Source organism: Petaurus breviceps, unplaced genomic scaffold, assembly GCF_028583685.1.
Source record: "Petaurus breviceps papuanus isolate PSGF00001 unplaced genomic scaffold, PetGlider_PUasm1.0 174, whole genome shotgun sequence".
In the NCBI taxonomy this organism is placed as follows: Eukaryota; Metazoa; Chordata; class Mammalia; order Diprotodontia; family Petauridae; genus Petaurus; species Petaurus breviceps.
This window is the reverse complement of record NW_027185761.1, coordinates 54,294,481-54,313,701: the sequence shown is the minus strand read 5'-3', so window position 1 is coordinate 54,313,701 and position 19,221 is coordinate 54,294,481. Positions and strand designations below refer to the sequence as shown.

Below are 19,221 nucleotides of genomic sequence, written 5' to 3'. Positions count from 1 at the left end.
TTTCTATAGACTCACTGCCCCCTTTATTTCAGTTCAGTCGTGTCTGACTCTTCATGACCCTGTTTGAGGTTTTCTTGGCAAAGATAATGGAGTGATTTGCCATTTCCTTCTCCGGATCATTTTGCAGATGTGGAAACTGAGGCAAACAAGATTAAGTGACTTGCCCAGGGTCACACAGCTAGTAAGTGTCTGAGGTCAGATTTGAACTCAGGGTTTCCTGCTTCCCAGGCTCAGCACTCTATTCACTGTGCCACCTAGTGGCTAATAGTTTTCCCCTGTACCACTCTGCTTTTTTTGTGAAGTGATACTGCTCATAATCTTCTACCAGCTTTCTCTGCAATTTGTTCATTTTCTAAATTTGAATGGCCTTTGGCCACCATGTCTCTCTACTTGGCAAGAAGTGCAAGCATTTTCTAGATGAGGTAATAATTTCTGGGATTTTCTGGCCTTCCCATTATAGAGATTGCTATATATTGGTTAAAATTTGTAAGTAATCTTGATAATCAGATTCAATGTCTTGCTCTTTATGCTTTTCCAATTTTGTAATATCAGTAATTCATCTGAACACCAGGTTGGAACTGGTATAAATAAATGCATTACATATAAACACTTCTATATATACACACAGAGAATCAGTTCACTTCTTTATACATTCTGTGTTTGGCCTATTTGATTAAGTAAAGGAGGAACCAGAAGCCATTTTCCCCCAGGAGGGGCTGCACTAAAATCATCTCACATAGACAACAACTCCCGGGACAGAGGCGGTGCCCTGGATCTGAGCGTCCTCATCATTCTCCCTGCTTCACTCTGGTTCAGGTCAATCATCTTAAAACTAATAAAGATGTACTTACCAGGCCCAGGCAAAAGCTCTACTTTGTATATCGCCATTATTGTGCTAAAAGCTGTCCTTGGTGAAAAAAACAAAAAATACAAACATTCTTGAAAGTAAAAACCCCTACGTTCTAAAATCCTTTTTCTAGTCACAAAAAAAAACAACAAACCTATCACAAAGGGAAATAAATACACACAAACATAATCAACACACAGTTAGAATTTTGTGGTCCAGCGGAAGTATTTCATACATCCAAGCCACTCAAACAGGGCAGTTAAGTGGCACCACAGTGCGTGCATAGAGTTCATTTAACCCTGCTTGCCTCAGTTTCCGTATCTATAAAATGAGCTGGAGAAGGCAATGGCAAATCACTTGTGTATCTCCACCAAGAAAACTCCAAATGGGGTCACAAAGAGTTGGACATGACCAAACAAAAACAACATGCCACTCAACTGATAGGGAAGATTTGGCACACGCAAGATCGCACTGGGTTTACTAATGACAATGACAAAAAGCATTTGACTCAGTGGAGCAAAGCCATCAGCACAAAGGCTTTCAAAACTCCAACAAGGTTTCCCTCAAGGTGACGTTCCACAGAGATGTGCCCTCACCAGCACTCAGCTGCCCACGCTCAGAGACCTGTTTGCCTCAGTTTCTTCATTTATAAAATGAGGATAAGATGAAATAGGGTTGTCAGGAGGATAAGACGAGACTGTATTTGTAAAGCACTTTGCAAATCTTCAAGTGCCACATATACGTTAACTAGTAGCTATGGAAGTGTAATGGGAATGTAAATTTTAAAGATCTTCCCTGCCCCTAGGCTAAAGTGCACCTGGAGCCTGGGGTGGGAGGCTTGTTTTTCAGTAGATACTTTTTGATTGGCCAGTGGGTCCAAAAGGTTGTTACATTCTCTGAGCCAGGAGAAGGCTATATAAGCCCTGATGTGAGGCTTTGTTTTGGGGCTCACTTTGAGAAGTGTTCTGTGATTTGATCTGAATTCTGGGAAGCCGTTGTCCTGAGCCCCCCGGCTTTGAAAAAACCCAGATGTTGAAACCCAGATGTTGACTGGGTATGGATGTAATGGTTGGACAGTTTGGAAATCTGTCTACTAGATCTGTTTCTGTCTTGATAATTCTGTATGTGTACTTTGAAGTTCGGGGTGCTGACCTTTTCCCCTGAACAAGGTAAACGATATATGTCTGACTGATTAAAGTAAGCTTGTTAACCCATTTTGAGTTGCTTTCCTTTAACAAAGCAGATCTAAGAACCTGTATTGGCAGCAAACCCTGAGGATGCTTGGGGTGCTTGCTGCTACAAGAAGACATCTCATACCTAGTCCACTGCAGCAATCCTCTACCAAGGGTCTCTCCCCTGCCCTCCCATCCTCTACGCAGATGCTAAATTTAATATCCTTATGATACAGATCTGAACAATGCTACACCCCTCCAAAAACATGATTCATTATCCATTGTATCTAAATATAAACCCTCCTACTTGTCATTGAAAGCCCCTCACAACCTGAGGGACCACCTATCTTTAGTCTTCTTTGACAGAATTTCCATTTCCATATTCCCTGGTGTAGTCATACTGGACCCCCTGGTTTTCCCCCACTCACACCATTCTAGTTCCTACCCACATGCTCATTTGTTTGCTTCTAAATTTTTTACATTTATCCATTTTATTTTTAATTTATGGAAAAAACAAGCATTTCCATAATATAGTATAATAAAAAAAGATTACTGATGAAACTGCAAATCTATTATGCACAACTTGCTATTTCTTTTAAATACAGAATAAAGTTATCATGTAAATTTCTTCTTTTTTTTCTTAGCTCTTCTCCAACTCCACTCCCACCCCACCATCCTATGTCCTCCCATGTCTGGAATATAAACTCTCCTTGGTTCCACCTCCTAACATCTCTGTCTTGTGACAACAGCTCATGTAAGGCTTTTCCTGTTCTCCCAGGAATTAGCAATCTCCATCTTTTGAAATTACTTTGTATATAGTTTGTATTTATTCAGTTGTGAATAGTGAGTAAATTACTCCAAGAGAACGTAAACTTCCTGAGGACAGAGACTTTATTTATTTATTTTTGAAGAAATCATTGGATCCCTGGTGCCTGCTACAGTCTTTTGGACATGGTAATCACATAAATGCTTTTAAAACTGAAATGAATTTATTTTTTTCATTATACATATATTTAGTGTCTACTAAAGATTCTTTATTTTAAGGGTTTCATAGTGAAATAGAAGCATGTGGAGGACTTCACAGAGTAACCCTTCCCTGACTGGGACTCTGACATGGATCTCCTCCCACACGGAGGTGAACAGTTTTGTCAAGCATGTGGCCCTGTTTTGTGCTTTTCCCAATACTGTTATCAGAGGATTGTCAAACAGGGTTATCTCTGTTATTATATTTTCCAGTGAAGCTTGTATAATCTTGCTTGTATAATCTTGGATAGGAGACACTCTGTTGTAAATAAGTCTGTAAGATGGAATTTTATTCTATTAGGATTTCCCACATAATGAAGAAATAAAAAGAATGATGGTATCTTACATTCTCTTTATCTTCCAGTCAATTGTGAGACTGCAAAAATATGGTCTATTGTTGAATTTCTGAAAAAACTTATTCTCTATTGATATCCTCAGTAAGGCTGCCATCATTTTGTGTATAGGTAACTTACACAAAAATTTTACAGGATGAATATAGGTCATTAGTTGATGTTTTCTCAGTTACCATTGTTTGATTTTAATAATGTCTGAGGTTGGGGCGGTCAGGTAGCACAGTGAGTAAGAGCACTGGCCCCAGAGTCGGGATGACCTGGGATCAAATCTGGGCTCAAATACTTAGCATCACACCCAGAAATAACTGGACGTGTAACTTTAAGCAAGTTACTTAACCCCAATTGCTTAAAAAAAATAATGTCTGAGGTTTTCCCATGACTTGGTTTCCCCACCACCTTCTTTAGATACCTTATAAATTAGTCCCTTGATGCCTTTGTGATTGTACCACATCCAGCATGGATCTTCTCGCTCTCTGGTGCATCCTTTATATTTGCTGTTTCTATCTTTGCCTTCTTTGATATAATTTCTGTTCCCTCTGTAAACATTTCATTGACCATGGTGTTATGATCCAAGTGAGATTATATACATTTTTCTTCTGTCCATAGTCCCTTTCTCTGTTTTTATCCTTAAATCATACTTGGAATAACTTTGTTAGGATGGCTACATTATCATGCTAACTTTGGACTGGTCTTACCCTCCAATGAGTCTCTCTGCTTTGTGAGATACTGCTTGTCCATTATCTTTCGTCAGATTTTTACAGATGACTTTTTAACATGATGCTCCTTTTGTTAGTTATTTCTCTGTGTTCAGTAAGTCAAACGCTTACTGACAAAGACTCTATATTATTTCAGTCTCCTTGTATCAATTAATTTACAATGCTTTAACATCTGGATGAAATTATTAGAGTTGGTGTCAATATTGTTTCTGTTGTCCACTTCTCATTTTTTAAAATCAATCTTTTCTTGAATAAGCTAAGGTTAAATCCTCTTAACTGCATTGCATATTTTTTATTACTAATATTCCCACTTGTTTCCTATAAAATCTGATCTTAGCTCCAATAATTCAATGGTCTGTCTGTGCACAAACATTTAACTCAGGAATAACTCATACCCATGACAAAATTTTTTTCTTCTCTGTTAAAATGTAGTCAGCTTTAGTCTTTGTGATATTTTTTGGTACCTGGCATATTTAGGAAATAATAAGCAAATAGATAAAGAGAATTTCATATGTGTTTATGTATGTTTACACAGAATAAAAAACCAAGAGAGGATGACAGTTTTCTTTGTCAAATTTGATTTCCTGACACTTTCCCTATTATAGGGCTTGGATCTAGAGGCCAAGTCATAATCTGTATTTAAGCTTCCTTGAAGTCCACATATTTTGGAGATAGTTTCTATTAAGTACCTATCTCTGTTTCTCTTGAAATATAAATTATACCCTTTGGTGAAGTCCTTAATTAAGTTTATTGAAGAAAAAAAATAAGAAAGAGAAATCTTATAGAAAAAATAAAAATATTCACTTAAATAGCCCTGTGAAAAACCAAAACAATTACATTGTTAATAACAAATCTGGTGTTGGTGGAAAATGGTAAAATCATGAGTGATTTAACCATTCTAAAATCAGCATATGTTCAACTACAGGTGGATAAGAGGTCACAAAAAAAAAACAACAAAACACTTTACAGCTTTCCCAGAAGTCCAGAGTCAAAAAGGTCACTTGTGGTAAAAGATCTTTTGGATTAGTCTTTTAAATCAATGCATGAATTAAAGACAATTTACATATAAATAGGATAATACTCAGGCTTGGAAATTAAATGAATTTTTAAAAGATTTAAGTAACTGCAGAAAAGGTCAGTTAGGCATTAAGTATACATAATGTGATTTTTAAAAACTGCTTGTCTTGTTGGTTTATTAATATTTTGTATTCATTGTCAATGAAGTCCAAAGAAATGCATGCATAATTGCTAATAAACCAAAGTTGAAAGCAAGCTTCTGGAGCAAGGGATAGCAGGCTTTACCATTCGCCACTCGGGAAGATGGATCTGGCATTCTGGACGCGAAAACAGTCAAAATTAACCTTCATGTCCACATTACTACACGTTAGAATCAAATCTATCACAACACTTTGTAAACAAATACGGCATCTTTAAAGAGAAGCTGGCCCTGGCATTTGGCTGCACGCACTCATTTCCCATTGCTGCTCCACAAGTACGAGGTGGCTTACTGAATTGGCTGAGAGTAAGGACCACAATGATGTCCGTGCTCTCATCTGAAAGTCAACAAAGGCTCACAAGATCCTGGTGACACAGATTTAGAGACTTCCTTGTCATCTACTTCAGTCTCCTCATTTCACAGATGAGAGAACACGAAGGCCAAGAGAGATCTGTTGGCCAAGATGATGTGGGAAATGAGTGGGGCAACCTGGATATGAGCCCATCTTTTTATTCCCAAACCAGTGACCTTCCTGCTGTCCTGTGCTGTCTCCCAAACAATTTTCACAATCAGTCAGTAAGTGCTTTGTTATTGTTGTTGCCGTTAATGAGTTGCTTTCAGTTTGTGCCTGACTCTTCATGACCCTGTTTGGAATTTTCTTGGCAAAGATACTGGAGTGCTTTTCATTTCCTTCTCCAGCTCATTTTATAAATGAGGAAACTAAAGCAAACAGAGTGAAGTGACTTGCCCAAGGTCACATAGTTAGTATATGTCTGAGACCATATTTGAACTCAGGAATAGGAGTCTTCCTGATTCCAGTTCCAGGACTTTATCCACTGTGCTGATGCTTGCTATGTGCCAAGCCCTGTGCTAAGCCCTGGAAATATAAAGAAAGACAAAAACAGCCCCTGCATTCAAGGAGAATATGTTCCAATGGATTAGACAAAATGTAAATAACTATTTACAATGTAGCTGTATAGAGATATATAACATTGTGTATGACATATAATATGTGTTTATGTGCGATAGATGGGATGTGATCTGAGAGAAGAAAGCCCTAGCAGGGGGAAGGGAGGAAGACTGAGAAAGGTCCCATGCAGGATGAATGTGAATGGCATGTATTTACCCATAAAATGGAAGATGAGAAAATAATAGTTTTGAAAACAGAATTCAATAGCATGCTGATTACAAAAACATAAAAGTTTGCACAGAGATAAAATACAGTACTGGAATAAAGTTCATTATGCTTCAGTTCAAATCAAAAGGCAAGGTCTGAACTGGTTCTTGAAGGTAAGTCAAGGAAGATGGGTGGTAGAGGTAAGGATGGAGAACATTCCAGGCAAAGACAACAACCAGTACAGACCATTACAGCACAGTTATATTGATCTCTTGGCCCTCTTGCTCAATTGTCCAGTTGACATCAGGCACACATTCTCAGGATGAATAGTTAGGATTGGAAATGTGGTAAAAAGTTCCACTCTATTCCTCTGCTTTCTCCAATGTGAGCAGAGGAGCAGTCATTGTCATACTAAAATAGGAAATTCTCAAGCAGGCCACCAGATGATTGGAAAAGCCATACCACACAGCAGAAAGAGTTCTGAATTTAAAGTCATAGAATTTAATTGGGTTCAAATCCTGGCTCTGCCATTTACTACCTAATTGACTTTGGGAAAATCACTTGACCTCTCTGGTCCCTACTTTCCTCATCTGCAAAATGATGGAGTTGGAATAAATGGACTCTGAGATCCTTTCCATTTCTGAATATATGATCCTATTAGCCTATGACCTTTGAGGTCCCATCCTGCTCTAAATCTATGACCCTGTGAGCTTACGCCTTCTGAGGTCCCTTTCAGCTCTAAACCTATGATCCTAAGATTTGGAGCCAGTTAATCAGCCAGAGCTGAAGCCACCTCTATCAGAGAATATTTCCTGAGCACCTGCGATGTGGCCAGAATTCAGCAGATACAATGAAAGCATAAGACTCATAGTCAGGAAGCCTCAATTTGATTCTTAGATCTTACATTAACTTGGTGAACATGGGAACCTTATTTAAATACCCAGAGGCTCACCTGTAAAATGGGGATAATAATGGTTATATTACCTCCATCACACACCTCCCCACCAGGTAAAGTGCCTCCCATTAGGATGCCTACCACAGACAATTCCATTCTACAACTATGGATACCAACATCTGACAGCCTCTATCTTCCTAACACTCAGGAACATAATAAAGGGAAGACGTCATGTTCTAACAGTCACTTTTTTTTTTAGCTTTTCAATGTTTTATGCTATAAATTACTCTATTTGTGGGGGTTTATGAATAAATATTCGTGTACATGGATGTGTATGTTACATACACACATTCATGCACATGTACATACACATGATACCAATTATAACCAGGCTGTTGAAAGTCTCTCAAATCGAAAGGAACTTACGGTTCTAAATGTAGGCACACATACAGGGTAAAGACAGCAAGTTATACTTAAAAATAAACAGTAGGAATAAATTCTCAGCTAACGCAGTCATGTGCAGTAAGACTTCAGTAGTTTGTCCTGACCACCAGCAAGTGAGGCAGAATGTTACAGTCAACAGAATGCTACACTCAGATTCACAAAGGCCAGGGTTCAAATCCCTCCCCAAAGACTTACTACTTACCTGGGCAAATCACTTGACCAATCTGTACCCTCAGTTTTCTCATCTGTGAAGTTAGGGGTTGGTCGAGATGGCCTCTATAAACTCTTGTCACACTAAATCTATGACTACAGCTTAGCACATAATAGCAGGTGCTTAATAGTGATTGAGTTAGAGCTCACACGGGGTGTACAGCCTGACCTTAAAGACCCAGAAAGGAGTGGGGCATGGGGAAGCAGGTGAACTTTTTGAAGCTTCTCTGTGGCCCCTGCTCACTGTCTGAGCTACCTGTCTGCTGGTACTTCTCCATCAGGACATCAAACCAGGCCACTGTTTCCTCTTCATTGTCTGACTCTGGCCTCCCCAGCACCCATCTTCCCTGGCAATCCTATCTGAATCCTGGTTGCTCCTCCTTAACCTCACTGTTTCCTTTTCCACACTGGAACTGTCCCTATGATGTCATGCCCCAGTCTTCCCTAGTCTTACTTCCTGAAGCTACCTATAGGAAAGAACCTTCCATCCCTTCTTGGCAACAAACCTTCCATCTTCAAGTTCCCTGCTCAGATCCAACCCAAGGAACATTTCTACGTCTTAGCTATGTTGCTTCCTTTTAACTCTTTCTTTGGACTAGAACAATTTCCACTGCAAATTAAAACCACAAACTTCAACCTGATTAAAAATTCAAGAATTTGGCTCTAAGGTAATGTGACTCATTTGTTAAGGGAGCATCTGAGCATTCTGTTTGCTTATTTCAGTCTCCTCCGATGGTACCCTGATGGACTTGGGCGCAGCGGAAACGGAACTCCTGCCCCCAACGTCTCATTATCTAGGCTGTTCATTCATGTTTCCCTGTGAGCTGATCACAAAGGTCCTTCTTAATGTGCTGGGGATCTTTTTAGGGTACTTTGGGTACTGCAAGGGGACCAACATATTCCATGTACTACCCAACTTTTGTTCTGCTCTCTCTTGCTAGTTGGCCCAGTGCCTTTTTCACTCAGACATGTTAATAATGACTTTTACGCTACCTCTCGGTGGCAAGTTGTAATTGGTAACACGCTCTCCCCTATCATGTGTCTTTTCATGTGATGTGTCATTTTAGTCTTTTCAAGACTATAGCTTTCTGTGACTGATCTTCAGCCCTATGGTAACATGCCAGAACCACAGAGGGCCCTCCATCTAGTCTAACCCACACGAGAAAGGAGTCTCTACCACAACATTCTCAATGAATGGCTATGCAGCAGTCACTTGATGGGGAGCTCACTCCCTCTTGAAGTGGCCCACTCTACTGAAGGATAACTCTAATGGTTACAATATTCTTCCTGACATCAAGCATTAATTTCAACTTCTTCCCATTATTCCTGGTAGTGCTCTCTGGAACCGAACAGAACAGGCCTAATCCTTCCTCTGTGTGACGGTCCTCCAGAGCCCTGAAGACAGGTGCAATTCTTCCCCTAACCCCACTCCTGAGTCTCCTCTCAGAATCCTCAAGGCTCAGCTCGGCCGCTACCTTCTAGAACTACTAGTGCCCTCATTCAAAATGGCCTTGTGCATCAGTCATATCTAATTATACAACTGCATGTTGTCTTCACTGGCTAGAACGGAAGATTCTTGAAAGTGGGGATCATCTTACTTTTTTCTTTGTAACCCCTAATACCTATTAGCAGGCCCTCAAAATGCCTCCTTGCTTATTTATTGACAGGCTAAACCTCCCTAGTTTCTGTAGCTAATCCTTTAATGACATGGGCTGGAAGCTCTCTGGCTGCCTTCCCCTGTACTCTCCTTGGCTGATTGGTGGAGCAGAAGGGCCAAGGGTGAGAAAGGTGTTGTCTGGGGTGAAACGAGGGTTGAAAAGTAGGATTCAGATATACCAAAGAGAAGCCAGGGCCTACAGCCAGGCACCAGGGGGCTGGAAAAAGGGACATAACAAACAGTTGAGCTTGACACAGAATTCTTTCAATCAGTTCCATTCAAGGCAAAGTCACCACTGACAAGTATTTACACCCTGTGAAACAGAAACCAGTGGAATTCACTGTTCCTGGATGGCTGTTCTTCTCTCCAGAGTGATGGCTATCTTTAATCAGTTCTGAACAGCACTCTTCTGGGCTCAGTGGCATTAAGACAATTTCATCTGCAAATGGGGACATTTGGAGATCTTTGCTAGCAAGAGGAAATTGTTAAATTATTAAATTATCATGCATAGTTTTGGGGGTTAAAAGACAATAATGAACATTCATTTCACTTGTGAAACTTATACCCCCCTGGATGGAAGGGATCCAACATAGTCATAAATAAATATGAACGATAAAAAGTAATGTCAAGAGGGAAAAACCTGTTAATAATATGTAATTTTATCTAATAATAATGTAACATAGCATAATGATATGAAAATCTAACAGTATAATTCTAATTAAAACAGGCAGATTGAGGAAAGAATAGTAGAAGAAGTGGCACCTGGCTATGTTTTCTAAAGCAAGCTAGAGATTCTAAAAGTGAAGAAATGCATTCCAGAAAAGGACACCATTTATGAAAAGGCAAAGAGGTACAAGATGGACTTGAGTGCTTCAAGAATAGCTAGCAAGCGAGGGAATTCTTTTGTTTGGAGTTTACGCCAGACATCTGCTGGCATGATACTGGCAGACAGGGTTAGTCTATTTATATTTTTGTTTAATATTTCCCTTAATGTCAATACTCAGTGAGTCCTTGAACAAAGTTGTCCCCGCTGTCTGTTTGTCTCGGGAGTCACGTATTCTTCCAAAGACAGCACATGTGCATATGTATATGTGGATGGGGAGAATGTCTTTTTGTAGGAGACCTATCAAGGCTGCACTATTTTAATCAGAAAGGCTTTTTTAAAAAGTCAATGATAAACCCAACATAATCTCATGCTTTCTATCTCCCCATTCCCACTTGTGAAATCACAAAGACATAATAGTCCGCTGTAGAAAAACTGCCTGCAAAAGCCTATCTGTTCCCTCCTCATGTTCTTAGTCAGCATATCCACAATGTATGCAGAGACTTTTCTCATAAAGATTTTATAGAGATGAGAAAGAAGACACACCACTCAGGCATTGCTACTGTCTTCTCAATCACCTTTCTTTTCATATGTTTCCATCCTTTTGAAATCTTCTCTTCTTCCCAATATCTTAAAAACAAATCCCTGAGTGTCTTTAAAAATGTGTTCACTTCAGTTAGGATTGCATTCCACCAGCCCCTCCCAAGCCCTATCCTTGTGTGAAAGCCTGTGCTACTGGGGGCACCTTCCTCCCCTCTACCCAAGCCAGCATAATTCCAATTGATTCCTTCAATCTCTCTCCTGTCTCTTGCTTCCATTCCCTTGGCCAACACCCTGGTCTAGTGGTCTAGTAGTCAGCATGCATGAGAGGTTCATTGATCTTGACATCATCTAGTCCAATTCCCTCATTTTACAGATGAGAAAATGGAAGCTGAGAGAGGTTAAGTGATTTGTCCGAGGTCACACAAGCAGTAATTAGCAAAACTGGTATTCAAATCAAAGTTTTTCTTACTCCAAAACCAGAATTCTCTCATACAAAGAAGGGGAAATGAAATATAAATGCTAATTGAATATGGAGGAACATTTTTCTTGATGGTGTGTTTCCCTAGACATTTCAAAACACAGTTTACTATGAAAAATTCTTTCCTTCTTTCTTCATCTATTATTTTTTGAGGGAGTGGGTGGGTAGGTAAGGGTGTCCAGACTCGTGACCACTGGCTTGGGAAACATCTACACTGTTAAAGATCAACAATTCGACCATAACTGGTAGTTTTAGAGAGCTGCTTGAGGCACTAGAGGTGAGGTCAGCTGTCCATGGGTCACACCACCATGCTGTGTCAGAGACATGACTTGAACATATTATCTTGGTGTTCTGGTCAGCAACAACATCTCGAGAGTCGGGGCTTTAACATCAATATTATTATCTTAATATCACTATAAGGTATGTAGAGTACTTCACAAAAGTTCAAGCACAATATAAATGTGAGCTGCTTCTGCTGATTTCTAATGACAATATGTAGGTTATTTCATTTTTTCATAGCCTGAGAGTTGACATAATCATGACACTGACACATTCTATATATTAAACAATGACTCTCAAAATGTCAGCGTCTGTGACACTGTCTTCAAGTACTTTTTCAACAAGAAAGAAGAGATTTATTTAAAAAAACATTTTACCAAAATGAAAGCTCTCTGGGCTAAAGATATATATATATGCACACACACACACACACACACACACATATATATATACATATATATATATACATACACACACACATATATATGTATATATATGGCACCAGAGCAGCTGAAATAGATGCATTAATCAACAGATATTATTTCTGAATGGTTGGAACCAAGTAATACTTAATCAGTCAATTGATTAGCATCAGACAAATACTGAGACTCCATTTAATTCCATTCAACAGGCAACTACTCTGTGCCAGCTGGGTGCTAGACATACAAAACTAAAAATGAAAAAGTCCCTGACCTCAAAAGGCTTACATTCTACCTCAGAGGGATAATAGGAAGAAAGTCACCAATGGGAATAATTTTATAGTAATTGCTCTAGACAAAGGAAGTCAAGGGAAGAATGTGACAAGGCTCTTCCAGTCTAGACAAGGGAAGAACCAGAGAAGTTGTTGGAAGCCTGGCATAGATTTTTGCTGACTCTCCCTGTAAAGATGACAATGTATTTGTTTGCCAGATGCTCAATGGAGCCATGGGCTATTACCGGGAGGGGGTCCTCTGAATATTTTCATAACAAATACCAGCTGCTTTATTCCAGCTCAGAGACATAATCACGCACATCTCCTATCAGATTCACCACAATGCTGTCAGAGACATCATAAATTAAAAGCTCCCAGGGCTCGTTATCAGCTCTTATTCTTAAAAGTAACACATTGTCCTGCCGAGACACAAAATATTAAATGAGCATTTAAAGAACGTGCAAAATAGCCACACAAAATGTGTTGCCTTGGGAAGGAAAAAAAAAAGAAAAAGAAATTCCCCAGAAAACTACTTAGAGCGCCCAGCAATTTGAAATGTTCTTCATAGTCAATTCTGTTATAGCGTTTGTAAAAACAAACTTCCGTCCTGTCAGGAAAGCTTCCAAGGCTGCATCTCCTAAGAACAGTATGTCAGCTTATTAGTAAATTTAATACACTGCATTCAAAAGGAGAGAGGCATCAGCATGAAATAAACAGGTTAAAAAATAAAACACCTCACTTGGAGAAATTTAAAGCACATTGCATTAGCAACTAGGACAACTTCAAAGTCCCAGCAATCTGCGGTACAGATGCAGCCTTAGAAGGAAAGACTTCCATCTTCCCTTCATCTTCAAAACAAATGCAAAATCAAAACGAATGCTGTCTGCCACTCTCTCCTGTGCATCACAAGCCTCTAGATGGGTTCTCCAGAAGCAACTCGGCATACCAGATCACCAGCCACTCTGGCTGGAAATCAGCAGACCCAGGTACTACCAGCAACTGCCCATGTAATCCTGGTCACTAATTTAATTTTTTTTTTGGGGGGGGAAGCTCATTTTCCAGAGAAAAACATGGTTTTTACCATATCACTCACCTACTCAAAAATTTCCAGCGACCACTGTCTCTAGGGTCCAGTTAGAAATGTAAAGTTCCTCACAATCTAGCTCCAGACCTTTCCAGGCTTCCTAGACATTACTACCTTTCCCAGAGTTTATACTTCAGCAGTGAAACTGGCCTACCAGCTCTCCTTCATGCAATCCACTGCCCACCTCTGACCTCTGCACAGGTCATTCCTGTGAGAGGGCCCCAAATGCACCCTACCCTCCCTCACCTTTGCTTCTGAGAATCTAGAGTTCCCTTCAAAGTTCAGCTCAAGCATCACCTTCTAAGTGAGGCTTCCCTTCCCTTCCCTTCCCTTCCCTTCCCTTCCCTTCCCTTCCCTACACACAGCTGACAGTGACACCCCCAACCTGAAGGAATTACTTAATTACCGGAGCCAATAATTACAAAGTTCTTAGCACAGTGCTTGGCACCTGGTAAATATAAATATTAGCTACTTCATTCTGTCTACATTTCACATATTTTTATGTGTGTATAGGGTGTTTTGCAGGAACACAATGCAAATTTCTTGAGGGCTGGGTCTGTTTCATTTTTGCTTTGGTATTTGAAATACCTAGTATAGCCTCTGGAACACAGTAAGTACCAAATAAATGCTTGTGGGTTAACTGAGGGATGGACTCCTCACCTATAAAATGAGGGGAATGGTGTGGTGAGATGTGTGCTGGACTGGGAGTCAGAGGCTCAGGTCTGAATTCCTGCATTAATTATCTGTGTGACTTCTGTCATGTCGTTTACTTTCTCTGGGCCTTAGTATTCTTTATATATAAAAGGAGGAAGGGTCTATCTCTTCTATCTCTGAGTCATGCAGTATTGAAATTCATATGATGACCTAATCTTTAAATTACCTTTCAATTCAAATATTCTATTTAAAGACTAAGAAATATGGTTTCAGGGTAAGGATACACTAATATCCCTTAGATGCTACCTCGTTCTCCACACCCAAGGAGATATTGTCCTGAGGAGAGAGAAGTTACATGACAAGACTTTAGTTTTGGATTTTAGAGAGAAGATTAAAAACACCCTAAATGGGGGGTGAGGGTGGGAGGAGAGTGGCCCCAAAATGAGGGGGATTAGGAGGCCATTAGACAAAAGTCCAGGGTCCTAGTCATACTTTACTAATTACCTACAAGTATGATTTTCAATGGTCTATTTACCTCATTGGGCCTCAGTTTTCTCCCTGTGTATGTGATAATAATTAATGATAATAATAACAATAAAGAAGGAGGAAGAGGAGGAGGAGCTGGCTTCTATGTGGTACACTCAAATTTACAAATATATATATATATATATATATATATATATATATCCCATTCGAGCCTCACAAGAAGCCACGTGAGAAAGTACTGTTGGAATTAGTAGCCCATGGTACAGATGGGGAGGCTGATGCCCCAAAGGGATGAAGTGACCTCCGTGGCCATGCAGCTTCCCATTTCTTCAGGATCCAAAGGTAGCCCTTTGTCCACTATACCACAATAAAGGGGCTAAAGTGACGTCCACTAACTTCCTTCTTGCAACAACAAGGAATCTGGGTCTAAGGTCCTTTTAACATTCACCTGGAGGGCCACGTTTCGTAGGTCTAACCATGTTCCCACTCAATAGACAGCGGTGCCTCTCTATCCCTTCTATTATTAAATATAACATCTTTTGTTTAGTGTTCAAAGCCCTTCATAACCTGATCTACACCCTGCCATCTCCCCAAATCTTTCCAGTCTTCTCATACCCTACACTGCCTCCCCTAATCTTCAGTCAAGGGTCACTGGTCTGTTCCTTGAATAAGACACTCTTCTCTGTAGCGGGCATTTTCCCTGGCTCTCCCCCAGCACTGGAATGTTTTCTCACCTCACAGTTTCCCTGGATTCCTTCAACTCCTGTCTAAAATCTTACCTTCTCCAGGAAGCCTCTCTTGATCTCTCTCAATTCAGTGCCTTCCCTGTGCCTGAGTTACTGAGTATTGTCTCTGTTTTTTGCCTTTCTTTGTATACCAGCACTTAGCACAAAGCAGGTGCTTAATAAATCCATACGAATCTCTCTGGTTTTTAGCGGTTCTCCCCTGCTCCCAGAAAGCCCTTTTCTACCTCCTCTGGGCTCACTTTCCCTATGTCCAGTAACACCAGAAAGTCAGAATCCCAGTAAGAAATTGAGTACTTCTCCCCACAGAGCAATATTATTGGACAAGCCCAAAGCTATAAGGTTCCCAACATTATCATTTAGGAGCCCCCATTCAGTGAGTTACCTCCAATTTGGAAGAATGAGTTTAAATTAGCTTTTTACATGGAGATATTTACTGAAAACTATAGGAGGCACAATGGTCACAAAATACTCCCTTAAACCACAGACCCCTCTACTCTATGCATGCACTTGGTCTTTGGGGAGAATGAGTTCAAACATTCAGTATAAAGGCACACATGGACAGAATACATTGGGATACCTATCCCTGGGAGCCCTTTTGTCCCAAGAATTTACTGTAAATATTTTGCCTTTATTTTTTTCCAACCAGAAAAATATGAATTGCTTCATTTTTGTCTTTGCATTCCTGGGATCTGGCTTAATCAATGCTTATTGACTGATTGATGGGTAAATGAATGGATGGGTATGTTTGTTTATCTATATACATGTTGTTTCCACTGAGCAGCATGTGAGCCTCGTGAAGGTAGGGGTTGTTTCATCCCTTCCCATTGTCTGCAGGGCTCAGCACACAAATATTCACTGGAATGGATGGAATTCTTAAAAAGACGCAGATGGTTCCTATGCTCGATTATAAATTTGCTCTTTCTAATAATCAGATCATCTGTGTAGAAGGTGTAAGAAAGTAAACTCTTCCATTAGCACTAATCTGGTAAAAGCATTGATTTCCAAGCATCAGAACTCTGACCAGTTTCATTACTCAGGATCAGCAAAGGAATGAGGACAATGAAGCCAGGGTCATGACTGTGTCAAGCATTGCATCACAGTAAATGGTGGGGTAATCTGACTCCCAGTAACCGATGTCTGTATGTACAGTAATTGTTAATGAGCACGTTGTTGTCAGCAGATACCCCCAAACACTAGGGCATTCTTACACAGTCATTGGTGGTTTTGTGAACATTTGGGGGGGAGGGGACATTTTCTCAGGGAAGATGCTTCCGCCCCATTCACACGCATTCGGCTCTTTCTAGGGGAAGTTGAAAGCTGCAATGATAATCCCTTCAGGATGACTTGGAAGACTATAAAAGGCACAGTGTATAAGCGCTGGGATGAGGGAGGGTTTTATACCACAAATCGGTGAGTGGGTCACCAAATGAAGAGCAAGGAAAGAAAGCCTGAGAGACAGACCTTTCGATAAGGTGTGGGGAGGACACTTGAGCCCACCAGCCCCCTGAGTGCATCCCCTTAATGTCACAGAAGCTTCACCTTGTTCGATGACTCCAGCCAGTATCTCAAAAATCATCTTTGTTTCTGAAAGCGGCAATGAGATTTTGGTAGGAAACCAGTTCTGTGCTGAGTGCCAGCTCGGACAGCTGGCAATGAACAGGCCATGCCTTCTTCCGAGTGGGTTAGCAAAACCCAAATTAGCATGCTCCATTTTTAAAACTTGCTTTTATTTAAAGACTAATTCATGACAAACAGTGGCTCAGCACTGAGGCCCAGCTCCCTGAGGGCTGGCACCCCACCAAACACATGCAACTAATTGCCACCCTTGGATGGCTCACCACTCACCAGCTCCATTTTGATTCACCATAGATTATCTGAAAGTATAACCCCGGAAAGCAGTTAAGGCAAAAAAGCTTCTTTCATCACTGGCTCCTGGGCTAAGCAAGGCATCAGAGCTTCTGAAAAAGACTTGTTTCTCTTCTTGAACAACTTATAACTGCAGATGTCTACAAGCATGGGTGACTCTGGGGAAGGTGGGGAAGGGCACCTTCTCCCCAGCAAGTCTTTGAGTCAGGGAGCTCTGTGCCTTCTCTTTATTAAAAGAAAACCCCAAAGAGAAACTATCAAAAAATTCTTCATATTTGAACAACCTCCCCATGTACCAAACTTGTATCTGGAAATGGTCCTATTTCCCCAAATGCCAGAGCCTCATTATAGCTCTGGCCTTGACATTCTTACCGCAGGACCCACTTATAGATGAAACTACCTAATAAGATCTTCTGGATACTTCAGTCACTAAATCCTCTTGGGTGGAGTTCGAAATCTGTTTCACACAGAATTCATGTCTAGGATGACTGGCCATCACAGTATGCTGCCAGTGTACCTGAGGGAAAGGGAAACAGAACAGTCTTCAAAGAATCTCCATACAATCCCAAATGTAGCTCTGTTAACTGGATCACCAACTTAAGTGTTGAATTCAGGCCCTTACTAACATATATGTATACATATGTGAAGGATCTGTGATTGGCATTGAAACTCAATCCACCAATGCAAATTGCATTCCAATTGTATATAACTTTTTTCCCTCTCTTTTTTATTTTTTAGTTTACATCATTCATTTCCACAAAATTTTGAGTTACAAATTTTCTCCCCAATTTTCCCTACCCATCAACCCAAAACAGCGTTCCCACTGAATATCCCCTCCCCCAATCTGCTCTCTCCCATATCTTGCCCATTCCCCCTTCAATTTTCCAGTAGAGCACGGTGGATCTCTATGCCCAAGTACCTGTATATCTCATTTCCCAGTTATATGTAGAATAATAATAATAATATGTATGTATATATATATATATATATATATATATTTTAAACATTTTATTTCAAAACTTTGGATTCCAGATTATTTCCCTTCCTCCCTCATCATCTACCCCCACTGGGAAGACAAGCAATTCAATATAGGTTGTACATGCATAGCCATGCAAAACATTTCCATAGTGGATACATTGAAAAAGACTGACTACACTTCCCTCCATCCCATCCCACCCCCCACTTGTTCCATTCTCTACTTTGATCCCATCCCTTTTCAAAAGTGGGTGCTTCCAACTTCTCTCCCCCCCAGACTGCCCTCCCTTCCATCATTCCCCCTCTTATCCCCTTCTCCCCCCTACTCTCCTGTAGGGTGAGATGCCCTATTTAGTGTGTATTTCATTCCCTCCCTAAGCCAAATTCAATGAGAATAAGGTTGACTCATTTCCTTTTGCCTTCCTATTCTTCCCCTCCATTGTACCCATTTTCCCTTGCCTCTTCTATATGAGATAAATTACCCCCATTCTGTCTCTCTCCATCTCCTCTCATTATATTCCTCTCACCTCTTAATTTTACCTTTTAAGAATCATCCCTTCTGATTAAATTGGCCCTGTGCCCTCTGTCTATGTATACCTGTACACATATATACACACACTCACATATGTATTCATATGCCCATAAACCCTCCTATATAGACATATATATGTATGTATACATACATATATATATATATACACACACATATATATATCTAATTGTATATAACTTAAAAGTGTGTCTTAGGGCACAGAGATAAAATTATTTACTCTACAGCAATCTCTCTCCCCCTACAGTTATTTGCTCTTGGGGTTATGAGTGGCAAGTATGTCTATACTTATGATTTTATGGTATCACCGAAGTACTAATGTAAACATGGACACCAATGGCCTCCTTTAACTCTGCAACCCTCCCATTCCCTCCAGTAAGTCATTATCCAATTAAT

At 40.2% G+C, this 19,221-nt stretch overlaps 1 protein-coding gene across 26 annotated transcripts in view; it reads right to left on the bottom strand.

Moving 5' to 3' along the window:
- Positions 1-19,221, bottom strand: part of FHIT (fragile histidine triad diadenosine triphosphatase) — a 1,710,176-nt gene that overhangs the window by 1,240,323 nt on the left and 450,632 nt on the right. For 5 of the 26 annotated variants that reach the window (XM_069084216.1, XM_069084218.1, XM_069084206.1 and 2 more), the window contains one exon: positions 17,701-17,817. The exons of the other annotated variants lie outside the window; for them this stretch is intronic. The gene's annotated coding sequence lies outside the window, so the exon portion shown is untranslated. The remainder of the gene's footprint in view (positions 1-17,700; positions 17,818-19,221) is intronic. 26 annotated transcript variants of the gene reach the window in all.